Genomic DNA, 17,772 nt, shown 5'->3' on the forward strand with positions numbered 1-17,772 from the left:
TTCGTTTTTTTGGCAGCTCACCGAACCTGTGTCAATCACAGTGAAAACATTTAACCACCAAAAAAAATCTATTATCTGAGTCCTGGAGCTGGGGCATGTTTCTGCTCAAATACCACAGGCTCGGCCGTGTGGACAGAAGCTGCGCCAAAACCATCAAACTGCACCTCCGAACTTCTTCAAACTCCAGGTCCAGTGCCGGATTGCAGTCTGGAGTATGAGCGTGCACCAACACGCCCCCGATTCCCAGCGTGATAAATCATCCAAACCATCATTGAACAATAAATAACCCTGGTGTCTGCTTACAGAATGATAATGATACTTGAAGAAGATCACAGAGAACCTTGGAGATCGGAAGAACCTGATAAACCTCAGATCTCACCAGACATGCCCATGTCTAGTTCCAGCTCTCAGGAGATCGAGCAGGAGAAGAGAAGAAAACCAAGCTGGAAGTCTTTATGTTGTTATCAGTCTTGCTAGAATTTCAACCTGCAGTGGTTCAGTAATTGATGAACATCTGCCCAAAGACATCAGATCATTGAACTATTGGTGATGTTTTTCCTGGTCCAAGCTGACCTGCTGCATCGCTTCATTTTCACTTTGAGGAGCCTGCACTCATGTGGATGATCTGATGACTCACCTAAAATCTCTGACTGTCCGAGCATGTGTAGCGTGGAAGCTTTTATTTTCTGCCCAATTGCTCCGCCTCCTGATGACTGACTGCCCCTGAGAATAAGCTCCACCCACTTAACACTGGCTCAACTCTCACTTACTAATTATTATGTTGTTGTTCATTCCTGTGTGTGTGTGTGTGTGTGTGTGTGTGTGTGTGTGTGTGTGTGTGTGCTTGATTGAGATAAATGTAGTGAAAGATGGAGTGTGTATTTTTCTCTCTCACTCATCCTGGCGCATCTGTTAGCAGTTAACTCTGAGCTGGAGCAGTGGATCGACTCTGATTCTACACGAGACTAAACACACCGCCACACAAAAACATACATTTTTGTTTTACCTCGAGGTTCCTCACAGACTCGGGTGAGATTACTGCAGATCCTGTAAGAAAAGAAATCCGATCAGATTTGCAAACACAAAAGAATGATCAGACCCACATCATTTTCAGAAAGTGACAGTCAGAATTCTGGTGTTGATCTGATACACTATGTCTAAAGATGGCCTTTTCGAACATCTACATTCTGCATTTAGTCCCTGTTATAATGTGCTCCATTCTTCTGGGAAGATGCTCCACTAGATTTTGTGCGGATTCATTTAGCTACAAGGTTGTTAGTAAAGTCAGGTCAGCAGATCTCCATGGAGCTGGCTTTGTGCACAGGGGCATTGTCATGCTGGAACAGGTTTGTGTCTCCTGGTTTAAGCTCTTGCACCATGTTAACTGGAGGCTACACACTTTTATTAACTGTTAGCAACATTTACTCAAACACGTTTCTGAAAAGGAAGTAAGGTGTACTGAGCAGGAGATTGAGACACTGTACGCTAGTGGGACATTATGGGATTGAGAAAAGTTTGGAACAGATTCAGGACTTCTCAAAAATGTTTCACACACACAGCTGGATAAAAATTATCACCACACAGCTGCACACAATCAGAATACACACCAATGACAAGACACGGAGTGGATACAGCACCACACAGGAGCATGACGTACTTGTTGCCATGGGAACATACATAGTACAATCGCACAAAAACGAATAAACTTAAAAGAACAGAAAGAAACATTTACAAGTCCAAACGTGAACTCAAGAACTGAGCCTGTATTAATGAATTAATTTAAATATCTTTATATATCTAATTAAATATGTACTGAATTCTCTGCTCACACACACACACACACACACACACACTCCTACCCAAGAGATGTTCAGTTCTAGGTTTGATAACGCTGTAGGAACACATCTGAGACAACAGAAACAACACTATTTAACAAACTGATAAGATTTAATCAGCATAGGGTTTTAGCCCTCTTTCTTATCAACCACAAGAAAATCCAACAAAATACTAAAAGATGAGAAATTTAAAACTCCAATAATTAGGTGCTTAGGTGTGTGTGTGTGTGTGTGTGTGTGTGTGTGTGTGCACGCCAGTCTTTGTCAAAGCCCAATAATCAGAGCCGTGAGTAGTTTAATTGGACTCTGTTTTTGCCTTCTATGAATGTGAATTTAATTAAATTCAGTAAAACACCTCTGATTAGTGACAGAAACATCTCACAGAACACTTTAAAGGTGAAAATGTAAAGAAAGAATTAGCCATAAAGTCCTGTATCGTGCATAAACACCTTTTTAACCTGAAACCACATCAAACACTCGAGCGTTTTATTATCCAGACTGCTGAGAGGGAGAAAATTCACTCATCTGTTCTGTCGTGTTGGATAACAACACAAAACATCTAGTTTACATCTTATATAGAGAGAGAGAGACGAAAACACTGGGACACATAACTTTTTCAGCGACACGTGGTTAAATTTTACCTTCACTTGAACTAGGAGACCCAAACCTGTTCCAGCATGATGGAGCAAGATCTGCTTTACATGGGTTGGAGTAGAAGATCTCCTGCTATAGAACACAAACCCTAGAACTGCACCCTGGGCCTTCTGACCTCACCCACACCAGCACACTTGTATGTGAATAAATCTCCAGAAGCATTCTCCAAAATCTAGTGGAACATCTTCCCAAAAGAGTCGTCAGGTGTCCATAACTTTTCTCCATATAGTGTGTGTAGGTGGGATTGTAAATGAATTAGATTATGTGTGATTTTGTATTGAATGTGTGAGGGTGTGAATGTGTGTTAATGAGAGAACATGGTGTGTTTGTGTTATTCTGCTGAAGGCTTGAATCCTGGAACAAAATTTCAAACGAGAACATGAATGGAGACAATGGTTTGTTGAAGTCCTGCTGAAAAGTGCAGCAGGTCTAAATTAAGAACCCTGACTCAGGCTTATCTGCTTTTATATCACACTCACACACACACACACACACACACACACACACACACACACACACACACACACACACACACACAGGGCCTCACGAGTCTCTGATGGTTTCCAGATGGTTACAGCGTCGGCTGCTTTGTGAAAACAGATTTTCCTTAAAGGCCTTGATCACATGAGTGTAGAGCACCACTGAGAACTGGCTCTCTCCATACAACATGAGCACACACACACACACACACACACACACACACACACACACACACACACACACACACACACTTCACAAGGGTTTCCTTAAAGGATGACTGGAAGTTCAGGCTCAGAGTTCTACTTTGAAACTTTTCTGAAGTGAAGACACGTCAAATTTTTTTTGGTCATCATCATCATCATCATCATCATCATTATATTTTATCATTACTGTTGGAATTATTGAAAGAAAAGTGTGTAATTGTTATAAATATATATGGTTTTGCTCTTCAGTGTGCCACGTGGTCTTCAGGTAATTAATGGAAGGTTTGTGTATTTCCTGTCCCCCTTCTCTACAGACGTGTATCTGCTGTGTGTTGTCAATTCCGAGGCGTGTGCTAGTGACTCGGAGCAAACAGGAAACAGCGAGGTAAGAAGAAAACGCTGACTTGGCTTCTTTCTTCTGCGGTTGCTATGACGACAATGAGATTTACTTGTGTTTTATTTGTATTTCTCAGTGTTTTGTGTAAATCTCGCTCTCTCTCTGGCGTGTGACTCATGGAGAAGTATTTTCAGTCTTGAAGAAGTTTAATGTTTAATGCTGATGTATGACGACGTCGGAGCTGCGTTTCACAACATCCAGGCGAAGGATTTGGCCTGAAAAGAGCTCAGGATCACATGGAGTGCACACACACGACTCACATTAAACTCGAATAAAACATACCGACAAATAAAGAGCAGACTGTGTGTGATTAAAGATTAAACCTGAATCTTGAAGATGGAGATGGAGGATACGTCAGCTGGCGAATTGCTGGTAAAAAAGCGAATGTACATTATAAAACTTTAAATAATGTCTTTTCTTCTGATTTTATTCCTGTCTCAGGATCATGTGATTGGGCGAAAAAAATCTGAGCTGACCGTCTGACAGGAACCAGATCCAGAGAGCAGTGATGTGGCTTTAAAGCGGTTCCACTACATGTTCCTCTGATATATACACCAAATACAAAACCACGCGCACGGACGACATCGTGATGAAACCCAGGCATTAATCCACAAGCATCTGTTTTTCCTTCCACACACTGAGAAAAGAGAGAGATCTCATGATTGGTCAGAAGTTGTTGATGAATTCTGTAGAACAGCAGATCTGACAGAAGTGCAGGTTTCTATTAAAGTGCACATTCTGGATTGTTATCATTTCTATAGTAACGCCTCTTTCACAGAGATGTGTACAACAGATATATATGTTTATGTAGCATATATGGAAGGAGTCTCCAGTGTTAGTGATGAAACATTCAGATGTAAAGCTGGAAGATTTTCCAACATTTTCAGGACTGAGGAGTTTCTCAGTAACAGTAAAAACTGTGGTATTATGGAAATAAAACACTTTGGGATGAGCAGTTTTAGGAAAAGAATTAGCTTCAAGGTTAACTCCTCCCACTTTTCACATGTGTCATGGAGGCAAATAATTTGATCTCAAACACACACACACACACACACACACACACACACAAAGTTGGAGAGGTCCTGGGTTCTCTGCATGCCAGTTTGACGTATTGTTTTTTTCGAAACCACAGTCATTCTGCATGAACCGAAGCCTGCTGAAAACTTTCTTTCCTTCTTTTGTATTCTTTTTAAACTACATAAATATATACAAATTTCCAAGAAATGATTTGAGCCTGCAACCGCATCGTCCTCGCCGTCATCACCCTTACTTCCTTACATGGGAAAAAAGCCCAAAACGGATTTATCTTCTGTTCGTTTATAAAATATTTATAGATATATGTATATTTTTAAGAAGGTTTCTGGTCGCAGTGATAAACACAGTTTTATTTACGCTGCAGATTAAATCAGACTTGGCTCTGGTGTCGTCGCTTCTCCGTGTGGGAATTTGGACCAAAGCCACGGTGTGACTGTGAATTTTCAAAAGGTTTTATTTTAGATCCTTCGTTTTCTTCCAGGAAACTGCTGGCATCATCATTGCTTACTGATGATGTATAAACTTTCCTGAACCAGAGAGCATCAAAAACATCTGGATTATACGTCAAACCTCATCTCAAAGTACAGCTAACATCAAATATGAATAACAATTTAGTGAGGTCACATGACCTATATATATATATATATATATATATATATATATATATATACCATTTGTTTTTCAAACAGACCCACATTAAGGTCACATGACCATCATGTTTTTATAACTGTAAGACATTATAGTAAAATAAAGGTTACATGAACATGTTACACCATCGGTTACAGAAACAGATTATTATTAAGGTCACATCATTAGTACACTAGTACACTAGTAAAGTTGAATAGTCATAAACTCGCTATGGTCACATGACATGCGCTGCTGACTGGAGGTGAGTACTGGGAGGTTCCAGCACCCCCCTCTGTTTGGAAAAGGTTTATTCCAGGAGAGTCTGTTTTCCATAACTGTCACCTAGAGCAGTGGTCCCCAACCCCCCGGCACCGGTCCGTGGGTCAATTAGTACCGGGCCACAGAAAGAATTCATAACTTACATTATTTCCGTTTTATTTATTACATGATTCTGAAAGATATTTTATATGGGTTTGGATTCAAATGGAATAAACATGTGGGACAGAAGCACACGTGATCTACTGAGAGTGTGACATGATTCTTGCTTATATCATAACTCACAGCAAATTTACCTCAGATTTACATCTTATTGTAATAATTCAGGATCTCAGAATATCTCCTCATGACCCTCTGCTCTCCAGTTCAGCGACTGCTCGCAACCTTCGGGTAACTATGAACAATCAACTGTCCTTCTCCTCACATGTTGCTAATCGTTCTTGCTGATTTCTTCTCTACAGAATAAAAAGGATTAGATCATTTCTGCCCACACAGGCTGCCCAGGTGCTCGTTTAAATGATCCAAAACACAGCTGCGTGACTTGTGTTCAATCTGCCCAAGTTTTCCCACACCACTCCACTGCTGCTCCTCCACTGGCTTCTGGTAGCTGCACGTATCAGATTCAAAACACCGATGATGCCTACAAGGCCAAAAATGGACCAGCACCATCTTACCTCAGTGATCTCATCACATCTCGCACTGCACCACGCTGTCTGAGATCCTCCAGCACTGCTCCACTGGTACCACCTTCTCTCAGAATAAGAGGTAAGCACACTTCAAGGCTCTTCTCTGTTCTGGCACCGAGGTGGTGGAATGAACTTCCCCTAGATGTCTGAACAGCAGAGTCCCTGACTATCTTCAAGCGATGGGTGAAGACCTTCTTCTTTCTGAAACACTTCAACTAACACTTTCCATATTTGTATTGTCTTTTATAAAAAAATAAACTGAAAAAAACATTTTTACAGAGTTGTAGAGTGATTTATATTAAGCCTGTAATCCAGTGTATCAGCGTAGATTTATTCATTGATTCGCTCTGGACACGTCCGCTAAATGCTGTAAATGTAATGCTAATAACGCTAACGCCACCATGAGCTAGCCTTGTGCTTATTATGTGTAAAATTAGAAACATTTATACAAATCAGAAGCAGGTCATTCAGTCGACCCCCTGACCTTCAGTGGTGTCCTGTCTGAACCAATCCACCTTTTTATTCATTATGATGCCATGGTCTCTAGCAGAAGCCTCCATATTCAACTCCTCAGATCACCCTGGGGTTTCCCTGCGTTTCTCTAATTTATCTTTCCATGAATTATGTTTTCATGGGGATTAGATGTGTGTTTATTTTTTTTCATGACGTCTCATGATGTCCATCTTTTCTTGAAAAGTCTGTCTTTTAAATGTCCTTGTAAGTGTATCTACATCTGCAACGTGTGTAAATGATGTGTGTGTTTTAGTGTGAGCATGCGCTCAGCTGAGTGGAGTGTATACGTGCGCTAACGTGGCTGTAGCATCATCGTCATCATCATGATATTCATCCTTCTGTTGCTGCACACAGAGTACCACATCCACGTGGCAAATCCACTAATCACAGCCTACAGACTGAGCTCGAGGAGATCATCACAGACAGAAAACCTCTCTCTCTCTCTCTCTCTCTCTCTCTCTCTCTCTCTCTCTCTGTAAGACGTGTAACAACATACGTGTCACATCCTCTCCTGATCAGATACTGAAATACGTGTGCTTACACGTGTGCAATCTTGAGGGGTCATGAGCAGGTGTGCTTCCTGTACACACACTACACACGTCCTACTTCCTGTACGTACACATCCTACTTCCTGTACACACACTACACATGTCCTACTTCCTGTACACACACTACACACATCCTACTTCCTGTACACACACTACACACGTCCTACTTCCTGTACACACACTACACACGTCCTAATTCCTGTACACACACTACACACGTCCTAATTCCTGTACATACACATCCTACTTCCTGTACACACACTACACACATCCTACTTCCTGTACACACACTACACACATCCTTATACCTGTACGTACACATCCTACTTCCTGTACACACACTACACACATCCTACTTCCTGTACACACACTACACACATCCTAATTCCTGTATGTACACATCCTACTTGCTGTACACACACTACACACATCCTACTTCCTGTACACACACTACACACATCCTAATTCCTGTACATACACATCCTACTTCCTGTACACACACTAAACACATCCTACTTCCTGTACACACACTAGTGTGTGTACAGTGTGTACTTATACCTGTACGTACAAATCCTACTTCCTGTACACACACTACACACATCCTACTTCTTGTACACACACTACACACATCTTACTCCCTGTACACACACTACACACATCCTAATTCCTGTATGTACACATCCTACTTCCTGTTCACACACTACACACATCCTACTTCCTGTACACACACTACACACATCCTTATTCCTGTACGTACACATCCTACTTCCTGTACACACACTACACACATCCTTATTCCTGTACATACACATCCTACTTCCTGTACACACGCTACACACGTCCTACTTCCTGTACGTACACATCCTACTTCCTGTACACACGCTACACACGTCCTACTTCCTGTACGTACACATCCTACTTCCTTTACACACGCTACACACGTCCTACTTCCTGTACTTACACATCCTACTCCCTGTACACACACTACACACATCCTACTTCCTTTACACACGCTACACACGTCCTACTTCCTGTACTTACACATCCTACTCCCTGTACACACACTACACACATCCTACTTCCCGTACATACACATCCTACTTCCTGTACACACACTACACACATCCTACTTCTTGTACACACTACACACATCCTTATTCCTGTACGTACACATCCTACTCCCTGTACACACACTACACACGTCCTAATTCCTGTACATACACATCCTACTTCCTGTACACACGCTACACACGTCCTACTTCCTGTACGTACATCCTACTTCCTTTACACACGCTACACGTCCTACTTCCTGTACTTACACATCCTACTCCTGTACACACACACACGTCCTAATTCCTGTACACACATCCTACTTCCTGTACACACACACACATCTTACTTCTTGTACACACACTACACATCCTTATTCCTGTACGTACACATCCTACTCCCTGTACACACACTACACATCCTACTTCCTGTACACACACACACACACATCCTTATTACTGTACGTACACATCCTACTCCTGTACACACACTACACATCCTACTTCCTGTACACACACTACACACATTCTAATTCCTGTACATACACATCCTACTTCCTGTACACACACTACACATCCTACTTCCTGTACACACACACACATCCTTATTACTGTACGTACATCCTACTCCCTGTACACACTACACACATCCTAATTCCTGTACATACACATCCTACTTCCTGTACACACACTACACATCCTACTTCTTGTACACACACTACACATTCTAATTCCTGTACATACACATCCTACTTCCTGTACACACGCTACACACGTCCTACTTCCTGTACTTACACATCCTACTCCCTGTACACACACTACACACGTCCTAATTCCTGTACATACACATCCTACTTCCTGTACACACACTACACACATCCTACTTCTTGTACACACTACACACATCCTTATTCCTGTACGTACACATCCTACTCCCTGTACACACACTACACACATCCTACTTCCTGTACACACACTACACACATCCTTATTACTGTACGTACACATCCTACTCCCTGTACACACACTACACACATCCTACTTCCTGTACACACACTACACACATTCTAATTCCTGTACATACACATCCTACTTCCTGTATACACACTACACATCCTACTTCCTGTACACACACACACATCCTTATTACTGTACGTACACATCCTACTCCCTGTTCACACACTACACACATCTTACTTCTTGTACACACACTACACACATCCTTATTCCTGTACGTACACATCCTACTCCTGTACACACACTACACATCCTACTTCCTGTACACACACACACATCCTTATTACTGTACGTACATCCTACTCCTGTACACACTACACACATCTTACTTCTTGTACACACACTACACACATCCTTATTACTGTACGTACACATCCTACTCCCTGTACACACACTACACACATCCTACTTCCTGTACACACACTACACATTCTAATTCCTGTACATACACTTTCTACTTCCTGTACACACACCACACATCCTACTTCCTGTACACACACACACATCCTTATTACTGTACGTACATCCTACTCCCTGTACACACTACACACATCCTAATTCCTGTACATACACATCCTACTTCCTGTACACACACTACACACATCCTACTTCTTGTACACACACTACACACATTCTAATTCCTGTACATACACATCCTACTTCCTGTACACACGCTACACACGTCCTACTTCCTGTACTTACACATCCTACTCCTGTACACACTACACACGTCCTAATTCCTGTACATACACATCCTACTTCCTGTACACACACACACACATCTTACTTCTTGTACACACACACACATCCTTATTCCTGTACGTACACATCCTACTCCCTGTACACACACTACACACATCCTACTTCCTGTACACACACTACACACATCCTTATTACTGTACGTACACATCCTACTCCCTGTACACACACTACACATCCTACTTCCTGTACACACACTACACATTCTAATTCCTGTACATACACATCCTACTTCCTGTATACACACTACACACATCCTACTTCCTGTACACACACTACACACATCCTTATTACTGTACGTACACATCCTACTCCCTGTACACACACTACACACATCCTACTCCCTGTACACACACTACACACATCCTTATTACTGTACACATCCTACTCCCTGTACACACACTACACACATCCTACTTCCTGTACACACACTACACACATTCTAATTCCTGTACGTACACATCCTACTTCCTGTACACACACTACACACATCCTTATTACTGTACGTACACATCCTACTCCCTGTACACACACTACACACATCCTACTTCCTGTACACACACTACACATTCTAATTCCTGTACGCACATCCTACTTCCTGTACACACACTACACACATTCTAATTCCTGTACGTACACATCCTACTTCCTGTACACACACTACACACATTCTAATTCCTGTACGTACACATCCTACTCCCTGTACACACACTACACACATCATGTGCCTATGTAGTACTCTTATGTATTAATTAATTAATTAGAAGGGGGCATGGTACAGTAGAAATGATCTGGATACACCACACTGCACTTTTTCGAACTTAAACAATTATATTGATGTTGATAATCTGGTGACTGTAAACTCCGTTACATGTTAGCCACATTAGCATCGTCGCTCCAGTCAGCAGGAGAAACAGTGTGGAATTAAAGAGCACAAACAAAAAAGTCTGTTCAACGGAAATTCCCCTAATGCTGAGAATATTCTCTGAAACATTCCTTAAAATATTCTGGGGTTTTTCCACATCTGGCACGTACGTGTGTGTGTGTGTGTGTGTGTGTGTGTGTGTGTGTGTGTGTGTGTGTGTGTGTGTGTGTGTGTTGAAAACGACACACACTCAGACTGAGGGAGGAGAAACCGCATGGTGATGGTAGAGCTCGAGTGTCCTTATTCACCCGGACAGAGCAGAGCTGTTTCTGCTCAGATATTTTTATCATCATTTCATCCTTCTACACACACACACACACACACACGTACACACACACACGTACACGTATACATGCACGCGCACACGCACACACACACATAGAGGTCAGCTGATAGAAACGGTGCGGTGGCTGACGTTCCTGTGGCCTGAAGAGAAATCAGACAACATTTCCTCCTGAATTCCTCTGAAAGTTCAGGGGGATGTGGAGGTTACGGCTATTTGTCATAACATGCCTCTGGTACACCGCTAAGTGTTCGAGCTGTACACACACACACACACACACACACACACACACACACACACACACACACACACAAAAAAATCTCTGTGGACTTTTTCTAGTGCTCATGTGAATATTAAAGGCATTAAATACAGCTAATAAAGAAAGTGAGGATGAAATGTTACAGAGGTCGGAGTTAGAAGTTCCGAGAGGTTTGTATGATCTGCTCCTACAAATGATTGGTGTGTTGTCATGAAGGACAACTTCAAGGTCGTACACTACTAGCGTTTGTGTGTGTTAGCACCATGTGTGTTAGTGTTCGTGTGCGTTTGAATTCGTGTGCGTTAACGATTGTGTGTGTTAGCGTTTGTGTGTGTTAGTGTTCGTGTGTGTTAGTGTTTGTGTGTTACAGTTCGTGTGTGTAAGCGTTTGTGTGTGTTAGCGTTTGTGTGTTAGCGTCTGTGTGTGTTAGTGTTTGTGTGTGTTAGTGTTTGTGTGTTACAGTTCGTGTGTGTAAGCGTTTGTGTGTGTTAGGGTTTGTGTGTTAGCGTTTGTGTGTGTTAGTGTTCGTGTGTGTTAGTGTTCATGTGCGTTACTGTTCGTGTGCGTTAGCGTTTGTGTGTGTTAGAGTCGGACGTCTTTGGATCCAGTAGCATGAAATGTTCCTTCACTTGAACTATGAATATCTGCTTTCCATAGATTGGAGATGTTTGAAAGACCTCCTGCTAAAGAGCTCCAACTCTATTTGGATGAATGTAAATGCTGACTGCACCCCAGGCCTCCTCACCTCATCTCACCTACTTCAGGATCTGACTTTACTAACACCCTTGTAGCTGAATTAATCTCCACAACATCTAGTGGAACATTTTCCCAGAAGAGTGGAGCTTAATGTGGAACAGACGCACAATGTTCAAAAAGAACCACATAACAATCTTATGGTCAGGTGTTCTCAAACTTTTGTCATATGGTGTATTTATTATCGATGGCGATGATGCTGATAGTGATGATGATGATAATGGCAACGATGTTGACGCAGATGACGATGATGATGGCGATGATGATGATGATGATATTGCACAGTAAATATGGAGATGTTTAAGGAGATGGTGATCTGAGATTCTGAGCGGCCGGTACAAGCAGCTGGATCTGGAACAGCTTTATTATTAACACCACACGTGTGTGTGTGTGTGTGTGTGTGTGTGTGTGTGTTTTGGGCCGGGTGAGGACTAAAGCACATTCCTTCCACCATGACCTGGACTGAACCAGCGGTGGCTCTGTAGCCCACAGAGACTCAGAACTCTGATGGATTGCTGAGATTTCTTCTCTGTGTTTCTCTTTGAACTTTCACTGCAGGAGTCACACTTCATATTTAGAGCACGTGTTTCAGTTACCAGGACGTGGAGCTGAAGGTTATGAACCAGAACCCCAGCACACTGAAGTGACCTGCTCAGGGCTCTCTGCCCTTTAATCAGAGTTTCAAAACTGCTAAAGAAAATATGTTCCATTAAGCAGAAAACGTGTGCGTGTGTGTGTGTGTGTGTGTGTGTGTGTGTATGTGTGTGTGTTTGTCTGTGTGTGTGTGTGTTTTACACAAAAGCCAAGAAATGAGATGATATGTATTTATAAAATTAACCAGCACAACTGGAGCATCTAACACAGGGGTCATGGACACATGTTGTCTTTGAGGTGTACCAGCACAAAAAGGCTGATGTTTTCATATAGAAGAACTTGAAAGTTCCATGTGTCTAATAATGTAAGAGAACACTGAGAAGATTCTGAGTAGATTTGAGAAGACCTTGAGTAGATTCTAAGAATATTAAGATGTTGAGAAGACTGCAGCGAATACCAGGAGAAGATCCTGGGAAGACCCTGAGAACGTTCTGGTAGATCCTGAAAAGAACGTAGGAAGGTCCTGAGAAAACCCTAAAAATATCATTAGAAGACTGTGGATAGACCAGGAGAAGATCCTGTGTAGATCCTGAAAAGACCCTGAGAATATAATGAGAAGACCCTGAGTAGATCCTGAAAATACAGAGTAAAGACTCTGAAAAGATCCTGAGTAGATGAGTCCCTGAGGTCTGTATTGAGGGTGTAACATCTGATTCAACACAGTTCACACAGACGTTAGATCTTGGAGTTTGGGAGGATCTGCTGGAATCATGGAGCATTACTTCATCCTCATCATCTCTCCACCTTTCAAAGGGGACCGGAACACACACACACACACACACACACACACAAGTGCTGTGGTGTGTGTGTGTGTGTGTGTGTGTGTGTGTGTGTGTGTGTGTGTGTATTTAAACGTTTAATTGTCTGTTCAGCTGTGAGCAGGTAAATAAACACACTTCCTTCCATGGACTTCCTCTGGGTGCTGGGTTTTGGAGAAACCTGACTCGATTATTTTTCTTAGCTTTTCTCCAGCGTTCCTGAGCAGAGGAACCGTTTCTCACTGTAATTTATTTCACAGAGTGAAGTCGATGTGAAACACGTTTAACGCATGTTTTTTTGGAGCGTGGCCGATAATGACCACATCACTTTCATCACCGCCGGCGCAGTTTATACTACATCCTCCTACAGTTCATCACCCTCAGAGCTGTGTGTGTGTGTGTCTGTGTGTGTGTGTGTGTGTGTGTGTGTGTGCTACAGTGACAATTTTTTACACCTATTTCATAACCAGGAAACCAAAAAACTTTGTCCTTCACATTATTGTAGCACTGTATGTTAGAAAGTGTGTTAGAATGTAGACCAATGTGAAGATCGACGTTCTGACAGAGGTGATGAAACGCTCCGGGTATGTTGTGTTCCTTCGTTTTGGTAAAAATGTTATGCCATTTTATTTTGTGATTCGGGTTTGTGGGACTCTTAAACAACTGGACGTGAAAGAACTGATCGACCATCAGCACAGAATCCATCAGTGGCTTCATCCAATGTTCTGGCTTCACTCCAAGAAGTTCATGTGGAGCAACACAATTCATTTGTAGAGCATTTTTAACAATGGACATTGTCTCAAAACAGAGATACAGAGGTTATAAAAGAATGCAGAAGTTTGTTCCTTATAAGTTTATTTCTAATAAGTGAGCCAGTGGTGACTGTGGTGGAGCAAAAAGTCCCTGAGATGGTATGAGGAAGAAACCTTGAGAGGAACCAGACTCAAAAGAGAACCTCATCCTCATCACTGAATGTCCGTCATGACAGTTAAATTATTGTTAAAGTGTGCAGTAAAAGATGCTTAAAAGCAGCCTGTGGTCCTGAGCACATTGTAGTAGAATGTTGACATTCCAAATCCATCCTCAAAGTTCATGTGTTGCTCAGAAACTTTATCTACATACTTTTCAAAAGCAACAGGAAATGGGACAAACACACTTCCTCTTCATACTGTTTTATACCACATACAAAATCATCACACACCAGCGGTGTACAGGGAGAAAGTGAATGTAATTGGTTGCTGTAATTAAGTAGTTTTTTTATGTATCTGCACTTTACTGATGTATTCCCATTTGAGGAGACTTTTACTGTAACTTCTACATTTCAGATGATCTATAATCAGGATCGAGCGCACGCTCTGTTTTACACGTGTTCTGATCAGCGCTCGGTGCATCTACTGATCACCAGCATACAGTTCAACATCAGTTCAACATCAAGCAGAACATTTAGAGAGGAATAAATTATAAACTCCAGACTCGAACTCACCACCACACACGTGACCTCATTTACACGTTTTTATTAAAAGAAGGTTTTGTGTTCATGATCATTTTAATAGAAATCAATCAGTGTTTGAGTCTTTAATATTTTATTAATAGATCAGTGTGCTGAGAGTCACATTCGAGTCTTGTGATAAAAATGATCATAGGAACATTATAGTTTATAAATAGTTAAATCATAGTATTTTGGATAATTAAGTTCATTTGAAGGCAAAAACTTTTGTATTTTTACTCAAATGAATGTTTAAAGGGAAACTTTTACTTTTACTGCAGTCACATTTTCTCTCCTCCTCCACTGACACACACTCATCACAGAACAACACTCATTTTCCTTCTTTAATATTAAATCAGAAAAGGAACGTAATTCACGTGCAGTCGTGTGTGTGTGAGAACTCAGGATTGTTCAAAGTGCTATCATTCATGTTTGGGAGGAAGTTTTATTTGTCGTTTCAGCAGATATTCGCTTCCTATTCCTCTATCGCTGACCCTCTTCACCCCAATGCAGGAAACACTCAGGGCTAAACAAACACTCCCAACACTTCCCATATATATGTGTGTGTGTGTGTGTGTGTGTGTGTGTGTGTGTGTGTGTGTGTTTCCACTCCACTTTTACACACTTTAACTCGTCCTGTCATGTACACTTCTGCATGACGCACTTTGTTTCGATGATCTTCCACAGAAATCACACTCACTGCAGCTATACAATGAAGTCTCAGTGTCGTTTTCTTGTGGCTGTGTTCCAAACGTCCCCCTCCTCCATGTTCAATACACTGCAGACTACACTCCATCTGCACTACTAAACAATCCGCCTTTCCAAATAATTCCAGAGTAAATCTGGTTTGTAAACTGCGTTGTCTCCATGGAACTTTCCATAGGACAATAGCATTTTCAGCAGACTGACTTCTGTTTATTTTTCTCACTGTGATTCGAATACGCCTTTATTTTGGACATTTAAAGAAAAAAAGAAAAAAGAGCGCTTGAATCAGTTATGATCTCATACAATCAGCTCGCTGCTTTGTGTCTCTGTTGCAATGACAGCAATGTCGTGCGTCATGTGTTTTTGTTTCAACTTCCTGTTTTGGACTTTCTCCTGTCACTATTGGTTCAGTTCGTTGTTCTCACCTGTCTTTCATTACCCCCGATTAGTACGTGCCCCATGCATGCGCACTCACACACGTACACACGCTTGCTGCAGTTCCCATGTTTGGCCACAAGAGTTAGGGTTGTTTGGGGTTAGGGTTTGTTTAGGGTTAGGTTTAGGGTTAGGTTTAGGGTTGGTTTGGGGTTAGGGTTTGTTTAGGGTTAGGTTTAGTGTTAGGTTTAGGGTTGGGTTTGGGGTTAGGGTTTGTTTAAGGTTAGGTTTAGTGTTAGGTTTAGGGTTGGGTTTAGAGTTAGGTTTGTTTGTGGTTAGGTTTAGTGTTAGGTTTAGTGTTGAGTTTAGAGTATTGTTTGTTTGGGGTTAGGTTTAGTGTTAGGTTTAGGGTTGGGTTTAGGTTAGGGTTTGTTTAGGGTTAGGTTTAGTGTTAGGTTAAGGGTTGGGTTTAGAGTTAGGTTTTGTTTAGGTTAGGTTTAGTGTTAGGTTTAAGGTTGGGTTTAGAGTTAGGGTTTGTTTGGGGCTAGGTTTAGTGTTAGGTTTAGAGTTAGGCCTGTTTAGGGTTAGGTTTAGTGTTAGGTTTAGGTTGGGTTTAGAGTTAGGGTTTGTTTGGGGCTAGGTTTAGTGTTAGGTTTAGGGTTAGGTTTAGGGTTAGGTTTAGTTTTAGGTTTAGGGTTAGGTTTAGTGTTAGTTTAGGGTTGGGTTTAGAGTTAGGTTTTGTTTAGGTTAGGTTTAGGGTTGGGTTTAGAGTTAGGGTTTGTTTAGGTTAGGGTTTGTTTAGGCCAGGTTTAGTGTTAGGTTTAGGGTTGGGTTTAGAGTTAGGTTTGTTTGGGGTTAGGGTTTGTTTAGGCCAGGTTTAGTGTTAGGTTTAGTGTTAGGTTTAGTGTTAGGCCCAGTGCCAGGCCCAGGGTTGGGTTTAGGTTAGGGTTTGTTTGGGGTTAGGTTTAGGTTAGGTTTAGGGTTGGGTTTAGAGTTAGGGTTGTTTGGGGTTAGGGTTTGTTTAGGCCAGGTTTAGTGTTAGGTTTAGTGTTAGGCCCAGTGTTAGGCCCAGGGTTGGGTTTAGGTTAGGGTTTGTTTAGGGTTAGGTTTAGTTTTAGGCCCAGGGTTGGGCCCAGAGTTAGGGTTTGTTTAGGGTTAGGTTTAGTTTTAGGTTTAGGGTTAGGTTTAGTGTTGAGTTTAGAGTTAGGGTTTGTTTGGGGTTAGGTTTAGAGTTAGGGTTTGTTTAGGCCAGGTTTAGTGTTAGGTTTAGTGTTAGGCCCAGGGTTGGGTTTAGGTTAGGGTTTGTTTGGGGTTAGGTTTAGGTTAGGGTTTGTTTAGGCCAGGTTTAGTGTTAGTTTAGGGTTGGGTTTAGAGTTAGGGTTTGTTTAGGTTAGGTTTAGTGTTAGGTTTAGGGTTAGGTTTAGTGTTAGGTTTTGTGTTGAGTTTAGAGTTAGGGTTTGTTTGGGGTTAGGTTTAGGGTTGGGTTTAGGTTAGG

The sequence above is a fragment of the Silurus meridionalis genome, chromosome 8 (assembly GCF_014805685.1).
Source record: "Silurus meridionalis isolate SWU-2019-XX chromosome 8, ASM1480568v1, whole genome shotgun sequence".
NCBI classification, from domain to species: domain Eukaryota; kingdom Metazoa; phylum Chordata; class Actinopteri; order Siluriformes; family Siluridae; genus Silurus; species Silurus meridionalis.